The sequence below is a fragment of the Bombina bombina genome, chromosome 3 (assembly GCF_027579735.1).
Source record: "Bombina bombina isolate aBomBom1 chromosome 3, aBomBom1.pri, whole genome shotgun sequence".
Taxonomy (NCBI): domain Eukaryota; kingdom Metazoa; phylum Chordata; class Amphibia; order Anura; family Bombinatoridae; genus Bombina; species Bombina bombina.
In genome coordinates, this window is record NC_069501.1 from 986,254,964 (window position 1) to 986,277,892 (window position 22,929).

A 22,929-nucleotide genomic window follows, 5' to 3' on the forward strand; every position below is an offset into this window, starting at 1 on the left:
TTAGATTAGGTGTAATTAGTTTAAACTTCTTGTATAATTTTTTTATTTTCTGTAATTTAGTGTTTGTTTTTTTTGTATTATAGATTAGTTTATTTAATTGTATTTTAGTTTAGATGATTGTATTTAATTTTTTAAATTAATTTATTGATAGTGTAGTGTTAGGTGTATTTGTAACTTAGGTTAGGATTTATTTTACAGGTCATTTTGTAATTGTTTTAACTAGGTTATACTAGTTATTAACTATTTAATAGCTATTGTACCTAGTTTAAATAAATACAAAGTTGCCTGTAAAATAAATATAAATCCTAAAATAGCTACAATGTAACTATTAGTTATATTGTAGCTATATTAGGGTTTATTTTATAGGTAAGTATTTAGTTTTAAATAGGAATAATTTAATTATAGTAAATTTATTTAGAGTAATTTAAATTATATTTAAGTTAGGGGGGGGTGTTAGGGTTAAGGTTAGACTTACGTTTAGGGGTTAATAACTTTATTATAGTAGCGGCGACAGTGGGGGCAGCAGATTTGGGGTTAATATTTGTAGGTAGGTGGCGGCGATGTTAGGGAGGGCAGATTAGGGGTTAATAAAAATTATAGTGTTTGCGAGGCAGGAGTACGGTGGTTTAGGGGTTAATACATTTATTATAGTGGCGGCGAGGTCCGGTCTGCAGATTAGGGGTTAATAATTGTAGGTAGGTGGCGGCGACGTTGGGGGGGCAGATTAGGGGGTAATAAATATAATATAGGTGTCGGCGATGTTAGGGGCAGTAGATTAGGGGTTCATAGGGATAATGTAGGTTGCGGCGGTGTCCGGAGCGACAGATTAGGGGTTAAAAAATTTATTATAGGGTTTGCGATGTGGGGGGCCTTGGTTTAGGGGTTCATAGGTAGTTTATGGGTTTTAGTGTACTTTATAGCACTTTAGTTAAGAGCTTTATGTTCCGGCGTTAGCCCATAAAGCTCTTAACTACTGACTTTTTTTGGCGGTAGGAGTCTTGTCGGTAGAGGCTCTACCACTCACTTCTTCCAAGACTCGTAATACCAGCGTTAGGCAAATCCCATTGAAAAGATAGGATACGCAATTGACGCAAGGGGATCTGCGGTAGCCTCGAGTCGCGGAATGAAAGTGAGCGGTAGACCCTTTCCTGTCTGACTCTAAATACCAGCGGGCGGTAAAAAGCAGCGTTAGGACCCCTTAACGCTGCTTTTAACGGCTAACGCCAAACTCTAAATCTAGGCGTAAGATTCTCATTTCTGGACCAACACTTCCAGTTTGTGGCCCTACCGTTCGGTCTGGCGACTGCCCCAAGAGTCTTTACGATGGTTCTGGGAGCGCTGCTCGAGGTAGCGAGAGCCAGAGGTATTGCAGTGGCTCCTTATCTGGACGATATCCTGGTCCAGGAAAGGGGGATTGGTTTCCCCTGGGGTCTTGCTGGCTCCTAGCTGACTTGTTGGGCCTTTATTTTGATAGATCCTTAGGTCTATGGCCTTGTTTCAGAGTCGGGTTGTACTTGTGCTCTGTGGGGATGGCTGTGCTATCCTTACACTTGTTCCTTTACCTGTTTCGGGATTCTTTTGTTTCCCTATCTTGGATCCCGGAGGCTGGGTTGGTCCAGCTGAGTGTGGGTCTGCAGGTCAGGATGGCCGAGCGGTCTAAGAACTGCCTTTGCCCAGTCTCCTCTGGATGTGTGAGCTTGTTGAGTCTATCCTGTTAGCTTAGTCTGCTAGGGTATAGATTTTCCTTTAAACTTGCTCCATTGATTAGAAGAGGGTTTGCTCTTCCTTCAGTTTCTGAGAGTATACTCTCCTTCTCAGGGGACCTCGATTGAGTTTTTTGTGTTCCCTTTTTCAGGGACCTGTGTGTAGGTTCGGGGACTTAGGTTGCTTGGAACATGCCCTCTGTATGGGGGTTGCTTTTGCAGTCTGTTTCTTGCTTGACTGCTTCTTCCTCGCAAGAGGGTTTGTGTCGTCCTGTTGTGGACTTTGTGTTCTCAAACTTGGGGTTTTTCACCTGAGTGTATTATTTATTATTCTATAGCCATACACTGGGAGGAATTTGCCTCTTCCGTTGCATTCCGTGCTTGCAGGATATTGGGGAGACATCTGTTCTGTCTCTGTGCCCGGTCTTATCCCGGTATATGCGTGGCCTCCTTTCCCTGTTTGGGCCCCTTTGGGTCTCTGTGAGCTGGGCTCACTCATGGAGGTGTTCCTTTTTTGTATTAGGGGACCTTTCATTTGTTTCATATAGATAACATTGAGCTCATGCACATGAATTTACCGTGGAGTCAGCTCTGATTGGCTAAAATGCAAGTCTGTCAAAAGAACTGAGATAAGGGGGCAGTCTGCAGAGGCTTAGATACAATGTAATTACAGAGGTAAAACATGTATTATTATAACTGTGTTCGTTGTGCAAAACTAGGGAATTGGTATATAAGGGATTATCTATCTTTTAAAACAACAAAAATTCCAATGTTGACTGTCCCTTTAACAGGTTAATCCTCATGTGGTCTATGCGGAAACTTAGTGATTCTTCCTAGTTTAAGATTCATTTTGGAGCTGTGAACAGGACAGATCTTTGACACTTTGTGTTTGACATAAAATAGAGATTTTTATACTGATCTCTAAGATTGCGGCTGAGCAGTTACATAGTCAGGGATTTGCAGCTTCTGTGACTATATTAACACAATGGCTCTAAAAGGAAATCGTATTATGTGCACACAGTAATATGTTCCACTTTATTTCCCTGCATGGTCTGTTTGCATACAATTATGGCTTATATTGTGGTAGCAGCCCTGTATGTATTGGTTTTATTTTCCCTCGTTTTAGTGTAAGGGTATTTTGCACACTCAGTGTTATGAGTGTCATGCGAACTGCTGAGGGACCGGACTGTTTTTCTTCATTAATGGAAAGAGTCCAAAGCTGCATTAATTACTTTTGGGAAAACATAATTTATGCTTACCTGATAAATGTATTTCTCTTGTAGTGTATCCAGTCCACGGATCATCCATTACTTGTGGGATATTCTCCTTCCCAACAAGAAGTTGCAAGAGGATCACCCACAGCAGAGCTGCTATATAGCTCCTCCCCTCACTGCCATATCCAGTCATTCGACCGAAACAAGAAGAGAAAGGAGAAACCATAGGGTGCAGTGGTGACTGTAGTTTAATTAAAATTTAGACCTGCCTTAAAAGGACAGGGCTGGCCGTGGACTGGATACACTACAAGAGAAATAAATTTATCAGGTAAGCATAAATTATGTTTTCTCTTGTTAAGTGTATCCAGTCCACGGATCATCCATTACTTGTGGGATACCAATACCAAAGCTAAAGTACACGGATGATGGGAGGGACAAGGCAGGAACTTAAACGGAAGGAACCACTGCCTGTAGAACCTTTCTCCCAAAAACAGCCTCCGAAGAAGCAAAAGTGTCAAATTTGTAAAATTTTGAAAAGGTGTGAAGCGAAGACCAAGTTGCAGCCTTGCAAATCTGTTCAACAGAGGCCTCATTTTTAAAGGCCCAGGTGGAAGCCACAGCTCTAGTAGAATGAGCTGTAATCCTTTCAGGGGGCTGCTATCCAGCAGTCTCATAGGCTTAAGCGTATTATGCTCCGAAGCCAAAAGGAGAGAGAGGTTGCCGAAGCTTTTTGACCTCTCCTCTGTCCAGAGTAAACGACAAACAGGGCAGATGTTTGACGAAAATCTTTAGTAGCCTGTAAGTAAAACTTCAAGGCACGGACTACGTCCAGATTATGCAAAAGACGTTCCTTCTTTGAAGAAGGATTAGGACACAATGATGGAACAACAATCTCTTGATTGATATTCCTGTTAGAAACCACCTTAGGTAAAAACCCAGGTTTGGTACGCAGAACTACCTTGTCTGAATGAAAAATCAGATAAGGAGAATCACAATGTAAGGCAAATAACTCAGAGACTCTTCGAGCTGAGGAAATAGCCATCAAAAACAGAACTTTCCAAGATAAAAGTTTAATATCAATGGAATGAAGGGGTTCAAACGGAACTCCCTGAAGAACTTTAAGAACCAAGTTTAAGCTCCACGGGGGAGCAACAGTTTTAAACACAGGCTTAATCCTAACCAAAGCCTGACAAAATGCCTGGACATCTGGAACTTCTGCCAGATGCTTGTGCAAAAGAATAGACAGAGCAGAGATCTGTCCTTTTAAAGAACTAGCTGATAAGCATTTGTCCAAGCCCTCTTGGAGAAAGGACAATATCCTAGGAATCCTAACCTTACTCCATGAGTAACTCTTGGATTCACACCAATAAAGATATTTACGCCATATCTTATGTTAGATTTTCCTGGTGACAGGCTTCCGAGCCTGTATTAAGGTATCAATGACTGACTCGGAGAAGCCACGCCTTGATAGAATCAAGCGTTCAATCTCCAAGCAGTCAGTCTTAGAGAAATTAGATTTGGATGATTGAAAGGACCTTGTATTAGAAGGTCCTGCCTCAGAGGCAGAGTCCATGGTGGAAGAGATGACATGTCCACTAGGTCTGCATACCAGGTCCTGCGTGGCCACGCAGGTGCTATCAGAATCACCAATGCTCTCTCCTGTTTGATTTTGGCAATCAGTCGAGGAAACAGTGGAAACACATAGGCCAGGTTGAAGAACCAAGGAGCTGCTAGAGCATCTATCAGCGTTGCTCCCGGGTCCCTGGACCTGGATCCGTAACAAGGAAGCTTGGCGTTCTGGCAAGACGCCATGAGATCCAGTTCTGGTTTGCCCCAACGATGGACCAGTTGAGCAAACACCTCCGGATGGAGTTCCCACTCCCCCGGATGAAAAGTCTGATGACTTAGAAAATCCGCCTCCCAGTTCTCTACGCCTGGGATGTGGATTGCTGACAGGTGGCAAGAGTGAGACTCTGCCCAGCGAATTATCTTTGAGACTTCTAACATCCCACTTGATGTCTTTGAGACTTCTGGTTCCCCCTTGATGGTTGATGTAAGCCACAGTCGTGATGTTGTCCGACTGAAATCTGATGAACCTCAGTGTTGCTAACTGAGGCCAAGCTAGAAGAGCATTGAATATTGCTCTTAACTCCAGAATATTTATTGGGAGGAGTTTCTCCTCCTGAGTCCACGATCCCTGAGCCTTCAGGGAGTTCCAGACTGCGCCCCAACCTAGAAGGCTGGCATCTGTTGTTACAATCGTCCAATCTGGCCTGCGAAAGGTCATACCCTTGGACAGATGGACCCGAGAAAGCCACCAGAGAAGAGAATCTCTGGTCTCTTGATCCAGATTTAGTAGAGGGGACAAATCTGAGTAATCCCCATTCCACTGACTTAGCATGCATAATTGCAGCGGTCTGAGATGCAGGCGCGCAAATGGCACTATGTCCATTGCCGCTACCATTAAGCCAATTACTTCCATGCACTGAGCCACTGATGGGCGTGGAATGGAATGAAGGACACGGCAAGCATTTAGAAGTTTTGATAACCTGGACTCCGTCAGGTAAATTTTCATCTCTACAGAATCTATAAGAGTCCCTAGGAAGGAGACTCTTGTGAGTGGTGATAGAGAACTCTTTTCCACGTTCACTTTCCACCCATGCGACCTCAGAAATGCCAGAACTATCTCTGTATGAGACTTGGCAATTTGAAAGCTTGATGCCTGTATCAGGATGTCTTCTAGATACGGAGCCACCGCTATGCCTCACGGTCTTAGAACCGCCAGAAGTGAGCCCAGAACCTTTGTAAAAATTCTCGGGGCAGTTGCCAACCCGAAGGGAAGAGCTACAAATTGGTAATGCCTGTCTAGAAAGGCAAACCTTAGGAACCGATGATGATCTTTGTGAATCGGTATGTGAAGGTAGGCATCCTTTAAGTCCACTGTGGTCATGTACTGACCCTCTTGGATCATGGGTAGGATGGTCCGAATAGTTTTCATTTTGAATGATGGAACTCTGAGGAATTTGTTTAAGATCTTTAGATCCAAGATTGGTCTGAAGGTTCCCTCTTTCTTGGGAACCACAAACAGATTTGAATAAAATCCCTGTCCTTGTTCCGTCCGCGGAACTGGATGGATCACTCCCATTACTAGGAGGTCTTGCACACAGCTTAGGAATGCCTCTTTCTTTATCTGGTTTGCTGATAACCTTGAAAGATGAAATCTCCCTTGTGGAGGAGAAGCTTTGAAGTCCAGAAGATATCCCTGAGATATGATCTCCAACGCCCAGGGATCCTGAACATCTCTTGCCCACGCCTGGGCGAAGAGAGAAAGTCTGCCCCCCACTAGATCCGTTTCCGGATAGGGGGCCGTTCCTTCATGCTGTCTTGGGGGCAGCAGCAGGCTTTCTGGCCTGCTTGCCCTTGTTCCAGGACTGGTTAGGTTTCCAGGCCTGTCTGGAATGAGCAACAGTTCCCTCTTGTTTTGAAGCGGAGGAAGTTAATGCTGCTCCTGCCTTAAAATTTCGAAAGGCACAAAAATTAGACTGTTTGGCTTTTGATTTAGACCTGTCCTGAGGAAGGGTATGACCCTTGCCTCCATTAATGTCAGCAATAATTTCCTTCAAGCCAGGCCCGAATAAGGTCTGCCCCTTGAAAGGAATGTTGAGTAATTTAGACTTTGAAGTCACGTCAGCTGACCAGGATTTAAGCCATAGCGCCCTATGTGCCTGGATGGCGAATCCGGAATTCTTAGCCGTTAGTTTAGTCAAAGGAACAATGGCATCAGAAACAAATGAGTTAGCTAGCTTAAGCGTTCTAAGCTTGTCAATAATTTCATTCAATGGAGCTGTCTGGATGGCCTCTTCCAGGGCCTCAAACCAGAATGCCGCCACAGCAGTGACAGGCGCAATGCATGCAAGGGGCTGTAAAATAAAACCTTGTTGAATAAACATTTTCTTAAGGTAACCCTCCAATTTTTTATCCATTGGATCTGAAAAAGCACAACTGTCCTCAACCGGGATAGTGGTACGCTTTGCTAAAGTAGAAACTGCTCCCTCCACCTTAGGGACCGTCTGCCATAAGTCCCGTGTAGTGGCGTCTATTGGAAACATTTTTCTAAATATAGGAGGTGGGGAAAAGGGCACACCGGGTCTATCCCACTCCTTGCTAATAATTTCTGTAAGCCTTTTAGGTATAGGAAAAACGTCAGTACACACCGGCACCGCATAGTATCTATCCAGCCTACACAATTTCTCTGGAATTGCAACTGTGTTACAGTCATTCAGAGCAGCTAATACCTCCCCAAGCAATACACAGAGGTTCTCAAGCTTAAATTTAAAATTAGAAATCTCTTAATCAGGTTTCCCCGAGTCAGAGATGTCACCCACAGACTGAAGCTCTCCGTCCTCATGTTCTGCATACTGTGACGCAGTATCAGACATGGCTCTAACAGCATTTGCGCGCTCTGTATCTCTCCTAACCCCAGAGCTATCGCGCTTGCCTCTTAATTCAGGCAATCTAGATAATACCTCTGACAGGGTATTTATTCATGATTGCAGCCATGTCCTGCAAGGTAATCGCTATGGGCGTCCCTGATGTAATTGGCGCCATATTAGCGTGCGTCCCCTGAGCGGGAGGCGAAGGGTCTGACACGTGGGGAGAGTTAGTCTGCTTAACTTCCCCCTCGACAGAACCCTCTGGTGATAATTCTTTTATAGATAAAGACTGATCTTTACTGTTTAAGGTGAAATCAATACATTTAGTACACATTCTCCTATGGGGCTCCACCATGGCTTTCAAACATAATGAACAAGTAGGTTCCTCTGTGTCAGACATGTTTAAACAGACTAGCAATGGGGACTAGCAAGCTTGGAAAATACTTTAAAACAAGTTTACAAGCAATGTAAAAAACGTTACTGCGCCTTTAAGAAACACAAATTTTCCCAAATTTTGAAATAACAGTGAAAAAATGCAGTTACACTAACGAAATTTTTACAGTGTATGTAATAAGTTAGCAGAGCATTACACCCACTTGCAAATGGATGATTAACCCCTTAAAACCAAAAACGGAATAACAAATGACAAAAACATTTTTTAAACCGTCACAACTGCCACAGCTCTATTGTGGCTTTTTACCTCCCTCAATACGACATTTGAAGCCTTTTGAGCCCTTCAGAGAAGTCCTGGATCATGCAGGAAGAAGCTGGATGTCTGTGTCTGTAATTTTTGCTGTGCAAAAAAACGCCAAAATAGGCCCCTCCCACTCATATTACAACAGTGGGAAGCCCCAGGGAACTGTTTCTAGGCAAAATTCAAGCCAGCCATGTGGAAAAAACTAGGCCCCAATAAGTTTTATCACCAAACATATGTAAAAAACGATTAAACATGCCAGCAAACGTTTTAAAATACACTTTTATAAGAGTATGTATCTCTATTAATAAGCCTGATACCAGTCGCTATCACTGCATTTAAGGCTTTACTTACATTACTTCGGTATCAGCAGCATTTTCTAGCAAATTCCATCCCTAGAAAAATATTTTAACTGCACATACCTTATTACAGGAAAACCTGCACGCTATTCCCCCTCTGAAGTTACCTCACTCCTCAGAATATGTGAGAACAGCAAAGGATCTTAGTTACTTCTGCTAAGATCATAGAAAACACAGGCAGATTCTTCTAAATACTGCCTGAGATAAACAGTACACTCCGGTACCATTTAAAAATAACAAACTTTTGATTGAAGAAAAACTAAGTATAAAACATCACAGTCCTCTTACGACCTCCATCTTAGTTGAGAGTTGCAAGAGAATGACTGGATATGGCAGTGAGGGGAGGAGCTATATAGCAGCTATGCTGTGGGTGATTCTCTTGCAACTTCCTGTTGGGAAGGAGAATATCCCACAAGTAATGGATGATCCGTGGACTGGATACACTTAACAAGAGAAATAAGAACCTGGCTATTGGGTGGAGGCAAAGACACCACAGCCTTAAATACTCCTCCCACTTCCCTCATCCCCCAGTCATTCTTTGCCTTTTGTCACAGGAGGTTGGCAGAGAAGTGTCAGAATTTAATTTGTCTCTTATGGAGGGTAGTACTCCGACATGGGACAGGAGTTTTAGGTAATCCTGTCAGTCTCTCAGTGAGGGCTTGGATGAAGGGCCATGTTCCTGTTCCACGGCGTAGATTCCGGTAAGATCGTTTCATTTTACTTCTTCATGAATGTACTGTAACTTATTTGTTTCTGCAAACTCACATGAAAACTTCAGGGTCTCAGTGATACTCCTTTAAGTGTCTTTGAATCAAGGGTTAATTTCTCCTGAGGGGGACTATTGAACAGTTTTTTTTTAATCATGTTTGTTATGTGATTCAATCTGCTTATGTGTAGTGTTTACTGGGCTCGTGGCTTAGAACATGACTGCATTTTGAAGTGATGCGACCATACGGTTGGGCGCACTTTTTGTTGGACTGTACGGTTCACCTTGTGACCGAGCGTGTTATGTTCTGATCTTCCATTTCCGCATTCCTGACTGTGTGGCGAAGGAAAATTTTAGTCCGCTAGTCTCTGGTACATAGGAGGTGGTGAGTGCCCCAGCCATTGTGTGTGTCAGGTGCGTTCAAATTGTTTTATATATAGTCCATTTTTGAGTATCCTTGATCCAGTTATGGAGGATACTGATATTGAGATTGGTCAATAATTTGATTCAGATTCTTCGTCCTGTGAAGAATGCGAATTGGCCCCATTGACTCAGCTCAGTCGGTTATGTTCTTTAGGCCGTCATAGAGCGCCTTGTTCCTCGGGCTCGGGGATTCAAGAGACTGCTGAGCCATCTGCCTTGGGTGGCCCTGTCCTCCGGGAAGCGAGTTCCCTACCGTTTTCTACTACTACACATGCAGGTAACCCAAGTTATGCGTTTCCCTCTTTGGAGGGTGTATTGTTTCCCCCGGAAGTTGTGGCACGTTTTCACTTTTACATACTTTTGGCGCTAGCACGTCTGCAAAGTCCAGATGTTTGATCGCGATTGTGCTCGTGCCCGATTGCCCCAGGTCCTTCGGCCTCTGGAGGGCATGAACAGTTCCCTGCAGGTATAACTGTGCCTGAGTGTTGTGCCTTTCATTACAGGCGGGCTCACCTTAGTCTTTTACTCAGACATGTTTTTCAGCTGCTGAAGGACCCTATCTTTCTTAGGTACGGGACTCATCTGTCTACTCCTTCAAATGGCTCACCTCGTTAGACATGGGGGGATGAAGTAATCTCCTTTAAGTCTTGTTATTGAGATCCTTCCCAGTTTTGTTGGAAGAAAAGGCTTTCCGTTGGCTTGTCCTGCGGATCTTTCTTTTCTTCTTGGGCGTTAACCCTTCGGGTTGCCTGTCATTTTATTTTATCTGGTTAGGATTAATTTTATTTTTCATACTTTGTTTCCTGCAGGAACTTCTCTGGGATCGATACTCGCTGTTTGCTTCTACGGAAGTTGTTCCGGACTCGTTAGTCCCATGTTTGTCTGTTTTTCTTCCTCCCTCTCTGAGGGCAGCTTTAGCCAGCCTGGCAGTTATGACCCTGGTTGCAGGCTGGTCCTGCTTGGGTTCAGATCTTCTGTCTCACGGCTTATTAAAACACGTGGCGCCTCATATACCTTGCTGGTCAGGTTGGGGTGCTGAGTGCTCTAAACATTATTATGTTTCTTGTTATTTGTCAAGTTTCACCTAAGCATTCTCAAGAGGACTTACGGGTCCTTGCGGCTCTCGGGATTGTTTTAGTCCTAAATAGCAGTTTCTCTGGTGACTGGGTCAGTGAATTTTGCTACGTCACTCTCTGTTACTTCCAATACCCTTGGAACCTAGAGTATTACTTCCCACATGGTTGGAAAATTAGAGGATTTAGCGCCTTTTCCGCCAGTCGCAGCGGTGTTGCTTTAGGAAATTAAATTTTTTGGACTTGGAGAGAAGAACACAGAGGCTCCTAATACCATAAACACAGAGTGGATACAGATAAGCAAAATGGATACTCACAAACGAACAGCACCCAAAGGTGCAAACATGCAGACTGGAACCTCACAGTTGCCCAGCTAACTGGATATGAGCAGTCAGATATTCAAAGGGAAATCCCTTGACTTGTTCCTTTAGTGGTTCTCTTCTTCATTGAGACCTCTTGGATTGTCAGTTTCTCCTTGTAGATGGGTCGCCTTCGGAGGACTTGGATTCCCTTCGGGAGTTGGTTGTTCCTTTTTTGGGACTTTAAACCGTGAGTTTTTTTTGGGATCCATTTAGGGGTCCTTCCCTGGTGTTGGGAATGCTCTGCATCTCCATTTTGGGATAGAAGAGGTCCTAGTGGTTTTCCACTCATATGGTTCAGGTATTGCCATCCTGGTGGCACCCAAACCCATGTTTTACTTTCCTCTGACTTCGAATCTAAGGTGATGTGGAGGGTTGATGTTGCTCTATTCGGGTGACTTGTTCTCTCTGTTCCCCTGGTGTCTGGAGCTTGAGGCTAGCTGGACAGCTAGCTCAGCATTCTAATGCTTTGTGGCTACTCTGTACTGTAGCAAATCGAGGGTTGCTAGTTCGATCCCTGCGGAGATCTACTCAGCCTTTTTCTCCTTTTGAGGTTGATAAAATGAGCAGCGCCGTGTCCCTTAGGGGGATTAGTCGCTCCTTTCAAGCACAATCATGTTAATGATGCTTGGATGCCTGTTAGCTCTAGTGTCCTTTTATGGCCCTGGCTATTTGGAGTGTTGGGCTCCTGCAAGGGGTGGTCTCTTCCCTTTGAATTTATGTGCCTGGAAGTTTGTTTAATCCAAACATTTGTAAGGCCCCGGCGTCTTGTCCTGATCTTCCGGTTGTCGAGGGTTTTACTCTGCGTTTTCTCTTTCGGGATCCTGCCGTGGGATGTTACTGGACCTTATGATCCTAGGACTGGCTTGGTGGTTCCAGTTTCTGGGGTACTTGGGCTTCGCCCTTGTTCTGGTTGTTCTGTTTTACAACTTGGCCAGATGTATTGAGAGACGGGGCTCCTTGGGCCTTGTCTTGTGCGAACGATACGGTTCCTCTGGGACAGCCAACTAACGTGACCTGATGGTGGGCTTTCCTGCCTAGCAAACGGAAGGTTTGTGGTTGCTCAGCTGTCACTTTTCCGCCTGTTATGTGTGCTAGCACAACAGTGTTTTAAGGGGTTCTTCCGTGTTCGTCAGTGACGTGGCCTTGTGTCCTCTCGGTTCTTCCTGTCTTATAGGCAGGTGTTAATCAACGTTCTCCTCTTCAGGGGGTTTTTTGTACTCCTTACGGAGGTGTGGTTCCCTTTTTGGGGGCCTCTCCTGTATTCGGGAGGTTGGAACAGATGTTTATCTGGTTCGGGGATTGGTCTGCTCTTTGAGTTGTTCCTTTCCATCTGGGGAGCTGCTGGCTCCGCATTGAGACATAGTTGGGTGGCCTTGCTAGATCTCTTTGGGTCTAACGCCTGCTCGTTTGTCTTTAGATTGAGGTGGCTGTGTCCATTCTTCCACCCTTTTGGGGGCCGGTCTTGGGGTTCCTTTTCGGTTTCCTTACTTCAGTTCTGCCGTTGCTTGGGCTGGTCCAGCTTGGTGTAGGATCTGAGATCTGATGTTCATATTCAGGTCTTGAGGGTGACAGTGGACCTTCTTTTTTTTCTTTTTTTTTTTAAGGTTCTGTGCCTTTCCCCCTTTATGATCTGTGAGTAGGCTTGGTGGCCTAGATTGCCTGGAGAGTGTCCTCTTCTTGGAGGTTGGGCAATTTCTGTCTTGGGCCGCTTCTTTCTTGCAGATAGTGTTTTTTTCCTTGTCTTCCTATGAATGGCAGCGTCTTACTGGTCTCAGATGTTTTCTTCTGAGTTTGCTGCTTGTAATTTTCTGTTTGCTCAGTCTCTGAGTTCTGACGTTTTGAGGACTTTGTCTTCAGCTGTCTTTTTCAGTGCTGTTGCACGATGTTTGGGAGATGTTTATTCTCCTGCTGATGCCCGGTTACTCCTTGTTGATTGGGTGTCTTCTCCCCTTGTTCTCGGGATCCATTCGGGTCTCTGTGGACTTGTCCGTCCTTTGAGGGGGATTTTTTCCTTTATGGATTTTGCTGTACCTTTTGGGCATCCCTTGGTTTACCCTTGTCCTCTCCTTTTTGGGGGATTTTGGTACTGTACTAGTACGGGGACTGACTGCTGGGCGACGGTTCTCCTTGAGGAGGGGAGTCTACTTGTGTTCTCTAGTTAGGCCTTCGGACTATCTGTGGATCAGTGTCCTTGGGGTCTTTCCTTCTAGTTCTTTTGCCCGGCTCCGACAAAGCGGGGTTTGGTTGGGTTGTGTTTTTTTCAGGCCTGGTGCCCTCAGAATGGGCGGCCTATTGTACCCTCCTGTCTTTGCATTCAGTGTCCTCTATAGTTTGGGTATTGTTTTCCCAAAAGTAATGAATTGCAACTGTGGACTCTTTCCATTTATGAAGAAAAACATAAATTATGCTTACCTGATAATTTTATTTCTTCTACAAGATATGACGAGTCCACGGATTTCTTCCTTACTTGTGGGATTTATCCTCCTGCTAACAGGAAGTGGCAAAGAGCACCACAGCAGAGCTGTATATATAGCTCCTCCCTTCCCTCCACCTCCAGTCATTCTCTTTGCCTGTGTTAGTAATAGGAAGAGGTAAAGTGAGGTGTTAGTTTTAGATTCTTCAATCAAGACATTTTTTATTTTAAAATGGTACCGGTGTGTACTATTTTTCTCAGGGAGAAATTGTCAGTCTGGATTCCCAAAAAGAATGTAGACATTATTTTTCTGCCCTGATGTTGATGATCTTAGCAGACGTTATCTAAGATCCATTCTGGTTCCCACAGAGCTTCTGAAGGTAGTGCAAGAAAAGTCTTCAGTGTTGAGAACGGTGTTATGCTACAAACAGCATTGAGGTATGTTCAGACTTTTATTTCTGAGGAGACTTCTTATATCAGAACTGGCTGACATTATTCCCTACCGGGGAAGGGGTAAGCAGTAGACCTATATGGGTTATGGTGGTACTGAAATTACCGGTTTGTATATTGATTGCTATATGTTATGCGAGCAATATGGACTTGACACTGGGAGAGGCAGCTGAGAGACTTTCTATTTTTATTACTGGCCTAGTGAAATGTTTGGGTGAAGACATTAGGGGACCACACTGCTTTACTAAAACCGCTTCCCATGCGGTTATGGGGACAGTTAATGCGACGCCCATGGTGGGCGGGGCCTATTTCGCACGCTCAGACACGCAGTTTTCTCTTCACTAGAAGGCAGCAAGGCACTAGCTCCGGTGGGGCCCAAGTTTGAGTTTCAGTCACCGGATCGTTATTGACACAGTCTAGAGTACCCTGGGGGCAAGTAGGCGCCACAGCAGAGCTCTGGCGAGTTGCAGGGGCTGATATCGTTTTTTAAGACTTAATTTACAAATAAAGATGCTTAAAATGTGATTTAGCATTTTCTTCTAAATTGTGCAATATTTCTTGGCTAATTTGGGCTGTTTGCTATAGTTTTTAGTGCTGAAAAATTGTTTGTTTTTTTTAAATTCTATTGAATCAATAAATAAGGTTAAAAGCGACTATTGCGGCTATTGCTAGTCTGTTTAACATGTCTGAACTTGAGGAAACTCCTTGTTCTATGTGTTTAGATGCCATTGTGGAACCCCCTCTTACTTTGTGTACCTCTTGTACTGAAAGGGCCTTTCTGGTTTGATGCCTTAGAAGAGTCTCCTTAGATAGAATTAAGGCTCTCAAGCTGGCTAATTCATTTATCACAGATATCAAATCGCTAAGTTGGCGGCTAAAAATGCAGGATTTGACATTTTAGCGCGTAGAGAGTTATGGTTAAAATCGTGGTCTGCTGATGTGTCATCTAAGTCAAAGCTCTTGGCTATTCCTTTCAAGGGTAAGACCCTATTCGGGCCTGAGTTGAAGGAAATAATTTCTGACATTACTGGAGGTAAAGGTCATCTTCTACCTCAGGATAAGACTGTTAAGATGAGAGGTAAACAAAATAATTTTCGTTCCTTTCGGAACTTTAAAGGAGTACCCTCTTCTTCCTCTTCCTCCACAAAACAGGAGGGGAATTTTGCTCAGGCCAAGTTCGTCTAAAGACCCAACCATGCCTGGAACAAGGGTAAACAACCCAAGAAGCCCGCTGCTACTACCAAGACAGCATGAAGGGGCGGCCCCCGATCCAGGACCGGATCTAGTAGGGGGCAGACTTTCTCTCTTTGCCCAGGCTTGGGCAACAGATGTTCAGGACCCCTGGGCACTGGAAATCGTGACCCACGGGTATCAACTGGAATTCAAAACTGGAATTCAAAAGTTTACTCCCAAGAGGGAGATTTCTTCTTTCACGATTGTCTGTAGACCAGATAAAAAGAGAGGCGTTCTTACGTTGTGTAAAAGACCTCTCTACTATGGGAGTAATTCGTCCTGTTCCAAGACTAGAACATGGGCAGGGGTTTTACTCAAATCTTTTCGTGGTTCCCAAAAAAGAGGGAACGTTCAGACTCATTTTAGATCTCAGGAGTCTAAACAAATTTCTCAGAGTCCCATCCTTCAAGATGGAGACTATTCGAGCAATTTTACCAATGATCCAGGAGGGTCAATATATGACTACCGTGGACTTGAAGGATGCATACCTTCATATTCCTATTCACAAGGATCATCATCAGTACCTAAGGTTTGCCTTCCTAGACAAACATTTTCAGTTTGTGGCTCTTCCATTCGGGTTGGCCACAGCACCCAGGATCTTCACAAAGGTTCTAGGGTCCCTTCTGGTGGTTCTCAGGCCGTGGGGCATAGCAGTGGCGCCTTATCTGGATGATATTTTGATTCAGGCGTTGACTTATCATCTAACAAAGTCTCATACAGACACAGTGTTGTCCTTTCTGAGAACTCACGGATGGAAGGTGAATCTAGAAAAGAGTTCACTAATTCCACAGACAAAGGTTCCCTTCTTGGGAACTCTGATAGATTCTAAAGTCCATGAAGATTTTTCTGACGGAAGTCAGAAAGTCAAAGATTCTAAATACATGCCGAGCCCTTCAGTCCAATCCTCGGCCATCAGTGGCTCAGTGCATGGAGGTAATTGGATTGATGGTGGCAGCAATGGACATCATTCCATTTGCTCGGTTTCATCTCAGACCACTGCAACTGTGCATGCTCGGACAGTGGAATGGGGATTCTGCAAATTTATCTCCCCAGATAAATCTGGACCAGGAGACTAGAGACTCTCTCTTCTTTGGTGGTTGTCGCCGGATCATCTGTCCCAAGGGACGTGTTTCCGCAGACCCTCGTGGGTGATAGTGACAACGGACGCCAGTCTACTAGGCTGGGGTGCAGTTTGGAATTCCCTGAAGGCTCAGGGTGTATGGACTCAGGTGAAGTCTCTACATCCAATCAATATTCTGGAATTGAGAGCAATATTCAATGCGCTTCAGGCGTGGCCTCAGTTGGCTTCGGCCAAATTCATCAGATTCCAGTCGGACAACATTACAACTGTGGTTACATCAATCATCAGGAAGGAACAAGGAGTTCCTTAGCGATGACAGAAGTATCCAAGATAATTCTATGGGCAGAGGGCCACTCTTGTTCTCTGTCAGCAATCTACATTCCAGGAGTGGACAGCTGGGAAGCGGACTTTTTAAGCCGACAGGCATTTCATCCGGGGGAGTGGGAACTCCATCTGGAGGTCTTTGCCTCACTGATTCTCCGATGGGGCAGACTGGAATTGGATCTGATGGCATCTCGACAGAATGCCAAGCTCCCAAGATACGGATCCTGGTCGAGGGATCCTCAGGCCGAACTGATAGATGCCTTGGCAGTGCCTTGGTCGTTCAACCTATCTTAGATGTTTCCACCGTTTCCTCTCCTTCCCCGGGTGATTGCTTGGCTCAAGCAGGAGAGAGTTTCAGTAATTCTAATCGCGCCTGCGTGGCCACATAGGACTTGGTATGCAAATCTAGTGGACATGTCCTCTCTACCTCCGTGGAAACTTCCATTGAGACAGGACCTTCTCATTCAAGGTCCTTTCCAACATCCAAATCTAATTTATCTGCAGCTGACTGCTTGGAGATTGAACGATTGATTTTATCTAAGCGGGGGTTCTCTGATTCGGTCATTGATACTCTGATCCAGGCACGTAAACCTCTTAATAGAAAGATTTACCATAAGATATGGTGTAAATATCGTTATTGGTGCGAATCCAAGGGCTACTCATGGAGTAGAGTTAGGATTCCCAGGATTCTGTCTTTTCTCCAAGAAGGATTGGAGAAAGGGTTGTCAGCAAGTTCATTAAAGGGACAAATCTCTGCTTTGTCGATTTTACTTCACAAACGTTTGGCAGATGTTCCAGACGTTCAGTCTTTTTGTCAGGCTTTGACCAGGATCAAGCCTGTGTTTAGACCAATTGCTCCACCCTGGTGTTTGAATTTAGTTCTGAATGTTCTTCCAGGGGTTCTGTTTGAACCCATTCATTCCATAGATATTAAGTTGTTATCTTGGAAAGTTTTGTTTTTGGTTGCTATTTCTTCTGCTCATAGAGTTTCTGAGCTTTCAGCGTTACAGTGTATCTTACCTTTCATTCTGATAAGGTGGTTTTACGTATCAAACCTGGTTTTCTTCCTAAGGTTGTTTCTAATAAGAATATTAATCAGAAAAAATTAATCAGCTCCTAAGAAGGAGTGAATGTTGCATAACTTGGACGTGGTCCGGGCCCTGAAGTTTTACTTGCAGGCGACTAAGGATTTCCGTCAATCATCTTCATTATTCATTGTTTTTTCTGTAAAGCGTAGGGGTCAGAAAGCTACGGCTACCTCTCTTTCTTTTTGGCTGAAGAGTATCATCTGTCTGGCGTATGAGACTGCTGGACAGCAGCCTCCTGAAAGTATTACGGCTCATTCTACTAGGGCTGTGGCTTCCTCATGGGCATTTAAAAACGATGCTTCTGTTGAACAGATTTGCAAGGCTGCAACTTGGTCGTCCCTTCACACTTTTTCCAAATTTTCCAAATTTGATACTTTTTCTTCTTCTGAGGCTGGTTTTGGGAGAAAGGTTCTTCAAGCAGTGGTGCCTTCCGTTTAGGTTCCTGTCTTGTCCCTCCCTTTCATCCGTGTCATGTAGCTTTGGTATTGTATCCCACAAGTAAGGATGAAATCCGTGGACTCGTCATATCTTGTAGAAGAAAAGGAAATGTATGCTTACCTGATAAATTTATTTCTTCTACGATACAACAAGTTCACGGCCCACCCTGTCATTTTTAAGACAGGTTTAGATTATCTTATATTTTTATAAACTTCAGTCACCTCTGCACCTTTAGCTTTTCCTTTCTCTTCCTAACTTCGGTCAAATGACTGGAGGTGGAGGGAAGGGAGGAGCTATATATACAGCTCTGCTGTGGTGCTCTTTGCCACTTCCTGTTAGCAGGAGGATAAATCCCACAAGTAAGGAAGAAATCCGTGGACTTGTCATATCGTAGAAGAAATAAATTTATCAGATAAGCATAAATTTCCTTTTTCTTCAGATGGAAAGAGTCCACAGCTCCCCACCCATATTTTTTCTGTGGGGCATCTTTTCACCCTGGTATTTCTTCTACTGTTCCTTGTTCCATTGGCAGAATGACTGGGGGATGAGGGAAGTGGGAGGAGTATTTAAGCCTTTGGCTGGGGTGTCTTTGCCTCCTCCAGGTGGCCAGGTTCTTATTCCCCAAAAGTAATGAATGCAGCTGTGGACTCTTCATCTGAAGAAAAGAAAATGATCAGGTAAGCATAATTTAAGTTTTTATGGCGCAGTTAGTCTTCTGTCATAGACATTTTCCCACGCCTTGCCTTTTTATTAGTTATATGCTGTAGGCTTGTGTTATTTGAACCTGTCGTTTTGTTTCCTCCTCCTAGCTGTTTGCAATTGTGGAAGTTGCCGCTTTCACATTCTAGGCTGTACCTAGTCGGAGTTGCTTGAGAGTCCTATTTTTGAGGTACGCAGTTGTTCCACCATTGTGGGCAGGTACATTTTAGCCGTTAGGATAGAGGGATCTCTTTCATAGTGATTGTGAGGGAGGTTCTGCAGGTTGCCAATATTGAATACTGTGTACACACAGTATAATGGCTGTAATCTACATTCTTTTATGTTAACTGTGTATTACGTGTTAGAAGTTCACTTTCTGTACCCACCGGAGAGAACAGAGTTCAAGTCATGTGGGCATGACAAATGCATGGTATGGCAGCTCATATTTGTGGAGTACATTTTATTAAGAGAGAAGTGTATGAATAACATGTAGTCTCAGTGTAAGGGTATTATGTATCCATATTGTATGAGGTTATGTACTCGCAGTATAATAAATATATTGTACACACAGTGTATTAGGTTATAGACACACAGTGCAATATGTGTTTTGTTCTCATTATGTATCACAATGTAATGAGTATTATGTACACACAGTGTATTACGTTATGTACACACATCCACACAGTGGAATGATTATATTATGTATACACAGTGGAATGAGTATTATGTACACACAGTGTGCAGCATATAATGTTCACACAGTGTAATGAGTATTATGTTGACAGTGTGATGACTCACAGTGTGTAATGGGCTCTGTACACTCATTACACTGTGTGAACACGAGAACATAACACATAATGCACTGAGTATGATGTTCACTCAGTATGAGTATTATGTACACTCAGTGTATTTAGTATTATGGACTCACTGTGTCCTGAGTTTTATGTTCACTGAGTGTTATGAGTGTTATATGTATATACACAGTATAATTAATTTTATGTACTCAGTGTAATGATTATTATATACATTCAGTGTAATGGGTACTTTGTACCCACTGTATAATGAATACTGTGTACACACTGTATGAGTACTACGTTCACTCAGTGTAATGAGTATTATGTACTCCTGGTATGAGTATTTGTAATCTCAGTAGAATCAATTTTATGTACACTCAGTGTAATGAATTTTATGTTCACTCAGTACAATGTGTATTATGTACTCACTGACTAAGCAGTAGTTATGTGTACATAATACTTCTTACACTGTGTGAAAACAAGTGTGCTCTTTTATTTTTCAGATGATTTCAGATGATTAGACTGGGAGCTAAAATGTCTAGCTTCACAATGCTAGCCCGCAAGGTTCTGTGGTTAAAATCTTGGCAAGCATTTTGGCTTTACCTTATAAGAAATCTCTGTTTGGACCTGGTCTGGTGGAAATCTTTTCTGAGTTTACAGGTGGAAAGGGATCTTTCCTAGCCCAGGGCAATAAGAATAGACCTTTTAATTGTCGTTCCTTTCGGAAATTTAAAGGACAGAAGTTCTCCCCTCCTCTTCCAGACTAATCAAGGTCCACTTGGCAATCCAGCTAGCCCTGGAACAAATCAGCCTTTCGTTGACTCTAAATCGTCATGAAGGGTTCATCCCCGATCCGAGTTTGAATCAGGTGGGGGGCAGGCTTTCTCTTTTTTGGCAGGCTTGGATACACCATGGCATAGTATCCCAGAGTTACATAATAGGATTCCAGTCTTGCCTTCCATGGGGCAGACTCCTCCTGTCTAGATTATCCTCAAACGAGGTAATGAGGGAGGCCTTCTTAAATTGCGTGAAGGACCTATCCTCCCTGGGAGTTATTGTTTCAGTCCCTTTAAATAATCTAGGTCTAGGATTCTATTCAAATCTTTTTGGGTTCCCAAAAAAGGAGGGAATTTTTCGTTCCATCCTGGACCTAGAGGGTCTAAACAAATTGCTCAGGGTGCCGTCCCTCAAGATGGTAACTATCATTCCATTTTTCCATTGGTCCAGGAAGGTTCTTTCATGACTTCTGTAGATCTGAAGGACGCGTTTTTACATGTTCCCATTCACTGGGATCATTTCCAGTTTCTATGGTTTTTGTCGCAGTTTCTTGACTATTCTCAGTGGTTCTGGGGACGGTATTGGCTGTGATCAGATCCCAGGGAATTGCTGTAGCGCTTTTTCTGGACGACATCTTGGTTAAGGCATCATATTTTCAACTAGCCCAATCTCATACAGAGAATGTTGTTGTCTTTTCTACTTTCCCATCTACCAAAAAGTGTTTCCTAGGGTCTATAACAGATTCCCTGTCCATGAAGATTTTTCTGACGGAGGTCAGAAAAAAACAAGACTTTTGCTTCCTGCTTTTCTCTACAGTCTGCCTTTCGCCCATCTGTGGCCCAATGTATGGAGGTGATTGGTCTGATGGTGGCATCCATGGACATCATTCCTTTTGCTTCGTTCCATCTACGACCACTGCAGCTTTGTATACTCCGTCAATGGAACAGAGATCTTTTCGGATTTTTCTCCGAGGATAAATCTGGACACTCTAACAATAGACTCTCTCGTGGTGAGTGTCACAGGAACATCTGTCTAGGGGCATCTTGCCTTCTGATAACTTCCTGGGAAATTGTGACTACGGACGCCAGCCTGTCAGGCTGGGAAGCTGTTTGAGGCCCTCTAAAGGCTCAGGGCCTGTGGTCTCGGGAAGAGTCCTCTCTTCCCATAAACATCTTGGAGTTGAGCCATCTTCAATGCTCTATCAGCGTGGCCTTTACTGTCGTTGGTCCGGTTTATAAGATTCAAATCGGACATCACCTCAGTGGCTTACATCAACCACCAGGGAGGGACTCGGAGTTCTTTAGCCATGAACCCACAATTGTCTCATATCTGCCATCCACATTCCAGGAGTGGACAACTGGGAAGCAGATTTTCTGAGCAGACAGACCTTTCATCCCGGGGAGTGGGCTCTCCATCCGGAAGTGTTCTCTCGGATATCCCTCAAGTGTGGGGTACCAGAGTTAAATCTGATGGCGCCCCGCCAAGACAACCAAGGTTCCAACGTACGGTTCAAGGTCAAGAGATCCTCAGGCCATTCTGATAGATGCTCTAACAGTTCCTTGGAGGTTTTCTCTGGCTTATCTGTTTCCACCGTTTGATACGAGCAATGACTTGTGGAAGGAAAGAGCATCAGTGATTCTAATAGCTCCTGTATGGCCTCACAGGATCTGGTTCGTGGATCTAGTGAGGATGTCCTCTTTACCTCCTTGGAGGTTACCTCAGAGGAAAGACCTTCTACTTCAGGGTCCTTTCCTCCATCCAAACCTAGATTCTCTGAAGCTAACTGCTTGGAGATTGAACACTTAGTTCTGTCTAAATGTCGTTTTTCTGAAGAGGTCAATGAAACTATGATTCAGGCTCGAAAACCAGTTACTCGCAAGATTTACCATAAGATATGGCGTAAATATCTTTCATGGTGTGAATCTAAGGGGTTCTCCTGGAGCCCGGTGAGGATTCCCTGGATTTTATCTCGTCTTCAGGATGGACTATATAAGGGTTTATTGGTCAGTACTCTAAAGGATCAGATTTCTGCGTTATCTTTCCTTTTGCACAAACGTCTGGCAGACCTACCAGATATTCAAGCCTTTGGGGTCGATTTATCAAAGGCTTTCTCCAGCCTTTGGGCCCCTACGGCTGCAGGTTCTCACAAGAGAACCTGCACGCCGTATTTAACAAGCAGCGGTCTAATCAGTTTCTGCCCACGCTTGATTGGGTGTGCGCGGGTAGGGGGCGGGATTGCACGCAAGCACAAAATAGCGCTTGTGTGCAATGCTGAATTCAGCCGACCAGAGGCGAGCTGCGGCGGACAGGGGCGCATATACGCTTGATAAATCGCCCCCCTTTGTACAGGCCGTGGTTAGAATCAGGCCTGTGTTTAAACCTGTTGCTCCCCCATGGAGCTTTAATTTAGTTCTTAAAGGTTTGCAGCAGGCTCCGTTTGAACCAATACATGTTGATATAAAACTTTTATTGTGGAAAGTTTTGTTTCTTGTTGCCATTTCTTCCGCTCGCAGAGTGTCTGAGCTTTCAGCTCTGCAGTGTGATTCCCCCTACCTTATTTTTCATGCTGATAAGGTGGTCCTTCGTACTAAATTGGGGTTTCTTCCTAAGGTGGTATTGAATCGAAACATTATTCAGGTAATTGTTGTTCCATTTTTTTGTTCTT